The following is a 10,683-nucleotide window of genomic DNA, read 5'->3' on the forward strand; positions in this document are numbered from 1 at the left end:
ATACAGCCAGCCCAGCTTGCCCCCGGTAGTATACAGCCAGCCCAGCTTGCCCCCAGTAGTATACAGCCTGCCCCCAGTAGTATACAGCCAGCCTGCCCCCATGTAGTATACAGCTTGCCCCCAGTAGTATACAGCTTGCCCCCAGTAGTATACAGCCAGTCCCCAGTAGTATACAGCCACCTCAGCCTGCCCCCAGTAGTATACAGCTTGCCCCCAGTAGTATATAGCCTGCCCCCAGTAGTATACAGCTTGCCCCCAGTAGTATACAGCCTGCCCCCACTAGTATACAGCTTGTCCCCAGTAGTATACAGCTTGCCCCCAGTAGTATACAGCACCCCAGCCTTCCAAGTGTAGTATACAGCCCAGCCCAGCATGCCCCCAGTAGCATACAGCCTGCCCCGTGTAGTATACAGCCACCCCAGCATAAAAAAAAAAAAAACTTATATACTCACCCTCCGGTGGCCCCGATGCACAGCGCTGCTCCCCCGATGTCCGCGCGGCTCGTCTTCAGGCTTCTGTACCCGTCTTCCTTCTTCTGCGGGGCGCCGCCATTGCTCTCTCCAGGGCCGGCGCCTAGTATGACGCGCTGCTGACGTCATGCTAGGCGCCGCCCGGGAGAAAAACAATGGCAGCGCCGAGCAGAAGAAAGAAGACGGGCACAGAAGCCTGAAGACGAGCCACACAGACATCGGGGGAGCAGCGCTGCACATCCGGGCCACCGGAGGGTGAGTATATAAGTTTATTTATTTTTTTTAAGCAATTTTTATTGACTGACTGCTGTATTGACTCGTGTATAAGCCGAGGGGACGTTTTTCAGCACATTTTTGTGCTGAAAAACTCGGCTTATACACGAGTATATACGGTACTTACACTTATAAGATTTAAATACTATAAATGTCCAGTCATATGTCCTAGCTTTGAATCCAACTCTGTAACTTAGACACTAAAATAAAGTCTTTGTTGTTTTGTTTTCATCATATTTTTGATATTCATGAAAATCTACTGTTGGGTCTGAACAACCCTCTGTGGCCTCTAAATCATTTCATTATGTATACTTTTTAATACTATAGTAATGGATAGCAAGGCAACTTCTTCTCCAACATGCCTTCATACTGTCATATTTCAGAGATTAGTTATCCAACCACAAGCATGGTGGCTACAGCAAGTGTTTATTTACTGTGTCTATTTTTCGTTTCTCTGCTTTTGTGATTTCTCTGGAGTCAATGCTGGCTCCTTTCCAGAATCTTTTCAGTTCTTCTTTCCTAATAGGATTGCTTGTTCACAGATGCATGTTTTTTGCTCAAACACAATCAAAAGAAGTCACTCCTTATTCTTCAAGAAACCTGCAGTGGTTTATTCTTTATACCTTTTTTACATTAATGAGACTGCCTTAACAATGGAAAAGAAAAAAAGAAAAGTTATCAACCCTTATATGAATCACTGAAGATTTACTTGGGCAAATGTCACTGTAAGACACAACAACAGTCTCTCAGTACATAAAATGATTTTCCTAAATTCTGACTTTTGAATTATTATGATTGCAAACAATTGTATGGGGAATGTCTAAACAACAGGGTAAGCACCATCTCTATATAATAGCGATTACAATCTGTTAATGAGATGTTTATTAGTCCTATGCTGATAAAAGAAGAGATGGGGGGAGGAGGGAAAGGGTTAGTGTCACAAAAAAGTCTGTGCGTCAAAAATAATGCTGGCCCGACAAAATATTGTCCTAGTTTTCTGGCGTAAAGTATGCCAACTAATAGGAGGTGCAAAGTATTACTAGAAACTGATTAAAAGACTTGAGCTAGACAAAGCGCTTGGATAGCGCAAACAGCCTGTTGCTCGTGGTGCATTCCCCCTGCTCCTACTGCACCTGATCGGCTGCTGTTTTTTATGAAGGACTTTTGAATAGAGAAAATCGGTGAGTGCTGTAATTTTTTTCATACTTCATATGCTTATGGTTGTGAGATAACTAGACAGTCTATACAAGAACAGATTTCTTACCCAGCACCAGGCAGAATAAAAATGTAAAGTCTAACTTGGCACTGCCTTACCTAGGGCTACTAAAATATTCAAAATTCAGAATATATTCAGCAAAACTAATGCAATCTGTACTATGTGCAGTTTGCCCGTGAAGAGTGCAGAGTGCGCCAGATTAATCAAAACTGGAGCACTGTCTTTATTAATCTGGCCCCCCCTTGCACTGCTCTGGAAGTGTGAACCATTTGTCAGATACAGTGCAGCCGTGCAGACACTTTATAAATACATGTGCAAGGAGTTTACATGTTCTTTCAGTCAGACAGAAAATTAGCGCAAACGCTTTAATAAATGTGGTCCAATGTTCCACATTACTTGCTGATTTTCTGTCTATTTTCTGCCTCATTTTAATGTAAAACAGTGTCTGTCGGATACATATTTAAAACATTTGAGTCAGATGTAAGGTGGTTGTGACACTTTTAAAAGTTTTTGCTAACTTTTTGTTCAGTCTCACTGCAGTAGGCAAAAGTTTTCTAATAAATGAATCTACATAGCATCAATGGGGATACTAAATATGATGATAAATATGGGTACATTATATTGTAGTAATGTAGTAGGGCACTGTGTGTGAACTGGCCTGGAAAAGTAGCTGTATGGGTCCAGATGGTGTATGACTGGTGACTGCTCCTAGAAGTTTACGAAGTCTGCATTTTGCTCACTATATTTTTTTGGCAGCAAGTGTTTAAACAGCAGGTTACTGGCTGTATGCACCTTCACCTAGTGGTTGAAATGGCCATTCTGGCTACACAATTAAGATGAGACAAAATTATCAATGTATGCCACAAAAACAGAGGGTGTTCCAGAAATTTTACTCCTAAGGGTGCAGTCACATAAAGCACTTTGAGCCAGTTTAGAAACAAAATCATGCGATAGGTAACCAGCACCCGGTGTCTTGCATTTAGAAAAAACAAGACAGTGCGGGTTACCAGTCGCATGCATTTCTGTTGGAACGTATACAGGCAGTCCCCGGGTTACATACAAGATAGGGTCTGTAGGTTTGTTCTTAAGTTGAATTTGTATGTAAGTCGGAACTTTTTTGGTCTCTGTGACAATTGGATTTTAAAAATGTTGGGTTGTCATAAGAATCAATATTAACACTAAAGATTAATTTCAGACACATTTGATAACTGTCAAATGTACAATAGGACTAAAGTACAATAAATTACCAATATCCAGAGGTCCGTTTGTAACTAGGGGTCGTATGTAAGTCGAGTGTTCTTTAGTAGTGTATATGCGACCAGACTGTGGCGTGTCTCCGTGCAATTTGATTCCGTTTCCAAACGTAGTCAAAGTGCTACATGTGCCAGCACCCTAAAAGTGGAGAAAGGGGGATGATGATGAAGAAAATCCCAGACACAGAGGCAGGTATTTTTAATTTAGTTACACGGTGGTGCTGGAAGTGTATTATAATGGAGCTTATTTACTTCTGGTCCGCGGACCGCATTTTCGTCTGGTTTCCTGGCGATTTCCGTTTTGCGCTGCATTAACAGGGGATTTTGGCGACGTGCTTGGATTTTAGCGTATCGGCGCCAGCATCCACGTGACAGAAATCGAGGGTGGGCCGTCGGCCAACCTGTCAACAACTACATTTCGAATTGTGTTGCAACACACGCACTTACAAGCACCGGGAAGAAGAAGGTGAACTCCAGCAGACCTTGGGCGGGGAAGTGACGGATGCAGGAACTCGGGCACATGAGCTTCGTGAATCGCGACGGACTTCATCTTTGTTAGACCATCCGAATTGGGGATTGCAACATGACAGGGTAAGTACATTTGCCCCAATGTCTCCAAAATTATTAAGGTGAAATAGAACTAAGTGTGCACCAAAATTGTGCCACAAAATGTGCCAGAAAAGTGTTGGATTCACAAGCGGTGGGTGCCACAATTTTGTGCCCAAAAAATATCAATTTGTGAGTGTAAGAAAATGACCGAAATTGTGATGCTGTCACTTCATAAATAAGGCAAAAAAGGTGCAGCAAAGAAAAAAAAACTGTCAGTTTTCCAGAATAAGCCTAGAATAAGTCTATACCTTGCAGTGTATTGTTTAATTACATTCCTAAGAATGGAAATGTGGTAACTATATTTAAAATAAAAAAGGCGTTTTTGCTTATTAGTTACCATCCATGTTTGGCTTGTGAAAGTAAATTCTGTATTCCTCATTTAAGCTGATAATTCTGAGGTTTCGATGGTCTCAAGGCAACAGAAAATGTGTGAGATTTAAGAAATGTTTGTATGACAGACTAACATTGCACACAGATAAGCACCTGATAGTAAAGTAACAGAAACTGTTACATCTCAGAAATCCCAAATGGCCAACAAAGCAGCTGGCGACAACATGGAGAAAGCTGGTAAGACATTTGCAAAGAATATGCGTAACATATTCCTACCAACTAAATAACAAAGTATGAAAGTTTGCAATGATGTTTCTTGTTATGATATTTGTAATGAAGCCGTTGCCAGTTTTAACCAGTGTTTATGCTGTGGAGCAGAAAAGCTTCTTATTTTTCTAATGAATTACACGTCTGAGTTCAGCTGAATTGTTTTAATGGAATCTAATTATGAAAATCCTTTACATTACAACACTGCAGTATTGTGTGACCTGCGTCTTCCATATTTATGAAATGTTATATATCTTACACATAATTTCAATGAAAGTTATGTTTTATACCAGCGATTGAATAATGAAGTGAAAAGTTGCAGAGTAATAAGGTTTTCTATAAGGGCTTTAGATGTTATGCTGAACATTTCTAGAAGGTATGAGAACAAAGCAGTTTTGAATTTTAGGCATTTGCTTTTCACGTAGATCGACTTCTTCATTTTAAAGAAGGATGAATGTCTCATGCAGCTAAATTCATGCAACATTATGTTGATATATTTTATTCTGTTGGAACTAAATTGACCCTGAAATAGTGATGCTTATCTTTAAGGCAATGTTTGAAGAACACTTCTTCAAGCAAGATGTTCTGGTCTCTGTGTACCACCACTGTACCAGCACCAGGTTATTTTATATTCCAGAGGTTTGGCAGGACTCAGAGTTTTCAGCTTCTGTGATTTCCACAGCAGTTTACTTGCAGAGGAACTGGCACAACATCATATTTGTATGGATCGCATTGATAACTACTATTTGCCTGGCACCTGGTCAGATTTTGGTTTTGTATGCCAGTTAATTTGTGTGTGCACTATGTTTAGCCAAACTGACACCTGACAGATTTTTTAGTGACTAGAAAGATTGACATATTTTAAAGTGTAAATAGACCAAATTTATACAGTTTGGCTTGATATATATGTACTGTATAAGTGCATAAATTGTATATTGTATAAGTGCAAAATTATTTGATACTACGTATATTTAAGATATTTTTTCAGTGGAGAATTTTCTTTAGCCATTGACCTTGCGAGGACTAGAGAAGAATGTGACTGTTGGCCATTGCCCAGTCCTTCATCCTTGCAAAAGGGCCCTGGCAGAGGTCACTGTATAGAAATTCTATATCTTAAAATTTCAGCACATGAGCATTAATGCTGAGCTGAAGAGGATAAGCTCCACCACCAGGGGCGCACCTGCCATGAGATGAGTTGAGCATGTCGCCTCAGGCGGCACGCCTCCTGCTCGACGAAGGGGTGGGCCGTTTTGCGGCTGCTAGCGCATCATCAAGCCAATGAACTTGGCTTGATAATGCGCTAGCAGGTGCGAAACGGCCCGTCGCCAGGCCCCGCACCTCCCTGTACTATGCACCAGAAATAAAGAAGTTTCAAAGAAGTTGGTGAGTGCCGCTCATCTTTTTCCCTCATTTGTAAAGCTATTTTATGTATGCATATATGTGTGTGTGCATATATGTGTATATGTGTGTGTGTGTGTATATATAGTATGTGTGTGTGTGTGTATATATAGTGTGTGTGTATGTATATATATATAGTGTGTGTGTATGTATATAGTATGTGTGTATATTTGCTGTATGTACACTGTGTGTATATGGTGTATCTACTGTTTGTATATGTGTATATATATGCTGTATTTGTGATATTTATAAGAGCTTCTATTTTGTATTATATGGTGGTACACTGTCTGCACTTTATACTACATGGCGGTATGCTGTATGCATTTTATACTACATAGCGGTACTCTGTATGCATTTTATACTACATGGCTGTAAGCTGTATGCATTTTATACTACATGGCGGTATTCTGTATGAATTTTATACTACATGGCTGTACGCTGAATTCATTTTATACTACATGGCGGTAAGTTGTATGCATTTTATACTACATGGCGTTACGCTGTATGCATTTGTTAGTACATGGCGGTATACTTTATCTATCTTATACTATATGGTGGCACGCTATGTGCATTTTATACTACATGGTGGTGCGCAGTATGCATTTTGCATTGCTTTATTTTCACACCAAACCAGTATGATGGATCTGGTCCTGACACTCCCTGATATATTACATATATGGGCGGGAGGGGGGGAGCATCTTTCTATGGCTCGCCTCAGGCAGCAGACAGGCTTGGTACACCCCTGTCCACCACGGTACATTCATACAATGTTTCAACCAATAAAAGATTGTTGAATTAAAAGCCATTTGCCTCTGACAAGACAGTAAGTAAAACTAGAAATTGCCACAGGGAGTGTGTCTGGTCACTTGGTGCGATCTCATTTCAGTAAATAAGATTTTGGGACCTGATTTGGGTCCAATGAGACTGGCCTGTAGTGCAGAATGACAGGCACACAAGGATAAGACTGACTTGCAGGAGTAATAGCTGTACTCGGTGTATAAAACTCTTTTCCTCCAGCAGACATGTGGCCCTTATGGGTTTACCACAGAACGGTTGATACTAAACCCAAATGCTGGGCACAAAGTTGATAAAATTAGGCTTATACTGTTCCAATATCAGCTTATAGACATCAAACCATGAAAAAACACTGTAGTATAATCAATGCAAGCATTAAAATCACAAGTAGAAACAACAGAACTCAATCTGTATGACAAAACATACACTCACCGGCCACTTTATTAGGTACACCATGCTAGTAACCCCCTATTGTCTTCAGAACTGCTTCAATTCTCCATGGCATAGATTCAACAAGGTGCTGGAAGCATTCCTCAGAGATTTTGGTCCATATTGACATGATGGCATCACACAGTTGCCGCAGATTTGTCGGCTGCACATCCATGATGCGAATCTCCCACTCCACCACATCCCAAAGATGCTCTATTGGATTGAGATCTGGTGACTGTGGAGGCCATTTCAGTACAGTGAACTCATTGTCATGTTCAAGAAACCAGTCTGAGATGATTCCAGCTTTATGACATGGCGCATTATCCTGCTGAAAGTAGCCATCAGATGTTGGGTACATTGTGGTCATAAAGGGATGGACATGGTCAGCAACAATACTCAGGTAGGCTGTGGCGTTGCAAAAATGCTCAATTGGTACCAAGGGGCCCAAAGAGTGCCAAGAAAATATTCCCCACACCACCACCAGCCTGAGCCATTGATACAAGGCAGGATGGATCCATGCTTTCATGTTGTTGACGCCAAATTCTGACCCTACCATCCGAATGTCGCAGCAGAAATCGAGACTCATCAGACCAGGCAACGTTTTTCCAATCTTCTACTGTCCAATTTCGATGAGCTTGTGCAAATTGTAGCCTCAGTTTCCTGTTCTTAGCTGAAAGGAATGGCACCCGGTGTGGTCTTCTGCTGCTGTAGCCCATCTGCCTCAAAGTTCGACGTACAGTGTGTTCAGAGATGCTCTTCTGCCTACCTTGGTTGTAACGGGTGGCGATTTGAGTCACTGTTGCCTTTCTATCAGCTCGAACCAGTCTGCCCATTCTCCTCTGACCTCTGGCATCAACAAGTCATTTCCGCCCACAGAACTGCCGCTCACTGGATGTTTTTTCTTTTTCGGACCATTCTCTGTAAACCCTAGAGATGGTTGTGCGTGAAAATCCCAGTAGATCAGCAGTTTCTGAAATACTCAGACCAGCCCTTCTGGCACCAACAACCATGCCACGTTCAAAGGCACTCAAATCACCTTTCTTCCCCATACTGATGCTCGGTTTGTATTGCAGGAGATTGTCTTGACCATGTCTACATGCCTAAATGCACTGAGTTGCTGCCATGTGATTGGCTGATTAGAAATTAAGTGTTAACGAGCAGTTGGACAGGTGTACCTAATAAAGTGTATGTAGCTCAGGATTATGAACACTTACCATTTAATAGGAAGAACATAATTGTAGTTGTGATGCCTACAGCCGACAAACCCTAATGTCAAAGAGAAGGTTTTTATGTGACTTTATTTAACTTACCATATATGTTTAATAAATATTTATTTAAGCAGAGATCTAGAAATCCATGAGGAATTGATGCAGATAGTGTATTGGAAAATTGTATAACTTTTTATAATACAAACAATAATATTCATTTGCTGAAATGGGAATACCCCTTTAATCCATGATGGAACATTGTAGCATAACTCTTCTCTACCACCACAACTCATTGGTCATGGGGTATCAGTCATCTGTCAATTTTCTCCATAATAGATTGATGGTTATTGGTGGACAAAAATCCATGTGACGCTGAATTTAGCTGTGTAAAATACACTGAGGATTACATAAATCTTTAATGTGTAGTTGATTTTTAAAGTCACAGCTAATGAAGTGGAAAAATTATCTACATGTAAATCTGCAGAAAAATTAAGCTCAAAACCTCACTCTACAAATTTCCCAATGCAGAGTTTGGGCTGGATTTACATGCAGATTGGAAGCAGATTATTCCATGTGCAGGGTCCCTTAGTTGATAGAATAAACAAATAAGGACACAAGCTTAGTTTTAAGGGTTGCACAAGATTCAGCCACTATTCTCCATGGAATTAAAGTTAGAACATCACCCCAAGAAACAACCCTTAAAACAACATGGTGGAGCGCTGGGGTTCTCCTGTAGCAACAGAAAATAATGATATAAAATTATCACCCTCATGGTGGCCTATGATTTACATATTTCAAAAGGCTGCTGTGTGTGTTTTTATATTTTTTTACATAAATTGTACACTTGAATTTCTCAAAATCAGTGCTTACAAATCTGTAAAATACTGGTTTCCTTTCCAAACATTTCGTTCTTATCAGTTGCCTATTGTTCTCCTGCCATTGCCAGTACAAGGAAATGAGGACTCATAGCGAGAAACATTGTAAAATGTACACCATGCTTACTTTAACCTGTCTAGCTTGTCTCAAACTATTGATGTATTTTATCTACTGCATTTATTACTTTAAAAGTAAGATTCCTAAGTGTTCCCTCAATCTATAGTTTCTATAGTTTCCTTCTGGCAAAAGGGAACCTTTGCCAATGATGTCTCTGTCCAATAAAAGCTTTTGTTGATGTCCTCAACAAATGTTCCAGTCTGTGGAGTTGCAGTATACAGTGAAGCTGAAACTGCTTAACCGGATGAAGGGAATTTCTGTGGGTGGGGGAGAAGGTGACAGAGACATTGGCCTTGTGTTGCTTGGCTTTGCTACATCATTAAACACTCCCTAAGGAAGGTGGGGGTTGTCAGTGACTTGCTCTTAACCTCACCCCCAGGAATTCTCTTAAGCTCTTAGCAGTGTCAGTGAGGAGGCAGGGTAGCTTGACTGTATACTGCAGCTCCCCGTCTCCATGACTAGAAAAGATTACATAGAAAAAGACATCAAAAGGTATGATTTACTTACCCGGTCCGTTCGCGATCCAGCAGCGCGTTTTGTGTGGAGGATTCGGGTCTTCCGGTGATTCATTAAGGTAGTTCCCCCGATGTCCACTAGGTGTCGCTGCTGCGCTGAAGTTCGTCGGAGTGCACTGAAGTTCACCATCCTTCACTAGGTGCAGGTAAGTGCGTGTCAAGCAGCACTTTTTTTTTTTTTTTATGCAACGGTTTTTCCGAATTCGCCGGGTTTTCGAATGGCCATGCCCCCGATTTCCGTTGCGTGCACGCCAGCGCTGATGCACCACAATCCAATTGCGTGCGCAAAAATCAAGAAAAAAGTTTGACACACACTCACCCATTAATGGCTCCACATGCCATGGATTCCTTTTGCTGTGCTTCGGGAAATATATACCATTGAAATTGCAGCTGATTAATTTTAGGGAAGAGAAGAGTATGCAGGTACCATGGGTGAAACTTGACATCTTAATTGGACCATTAAAGGTACATGTTTACTATACAGTTTTTCCAGCTGACTTATTTTGGTCACACCCTTAGGGCTCATGCAGTCGGCAGTGTGCTCTCCGGGGCCATATCCTGGGTATAGCACACAGCCAGTAGGAGAACGAAAAGGTATTACGTGCTCCTCACCACTCGCTGCTTCATAGGAATCAGCATGGCTGCCCAGCTTGCTCGCAGTGAGGTGAGACACTGTGTACTCACTGCACCATGACCATGTGCCATAGACCTCTATGGGGGCCATAAAATGGGCACCCAAACAGTCATCTGTGCATCTGGCCTTAGTCTTGGCATACCAAAGTCAAGGTGACCTACAGATTAAAATGATTACAGCAACCAATGCACTTGTGAGGGAGTAACAACACTAACATCAATCAGGTCTCACCTGTTAGATGTCACATGATATACCTCAGTATGTATTGTAGCAGCACTATAAACAAACATAAA

The 10,683-nt window shown here is 41.3% G+C and overlaps 1 long non-coding RNA gene across 1 annotated transcript; it reads right to left on the bottom strand.

The window, feature by feature from the left end:
- Positions 1 to 898: 898 nt before the first annotated feature.
- On the bottom strand, positions 899 to 10,415 carry LOC140116623 (uncharacterized). The gene is made up of 3 exons (XR_011852863.1): positions 10,076 to 10,415; positions 8,255 to 8,306; positions 899 to 1,389 (listed from the first exon to the last, which is right to left on the bottom strand). It is a non-coding gene; the product is annotated as an uncharacterized lncRNA (long non-coding RNA).
- Positions 10,416 to 10,683: the final 268 nt, after the last annotated feature.

The sequence above is a fragment of the Engystomops pustulosus genome, chromosome 2, assembly GCF_040894005.1.
Source record: "Engystomops pustulosus chromosome 2, aEngPut4.maternal, whole genome shotgun sequence".
Lineage (NCBI taxonomy): Eukaryota > Metazoa > Chordata > Amphibia > Anura > Leptodactylidae > Engystomops > Engystomops pustulosus.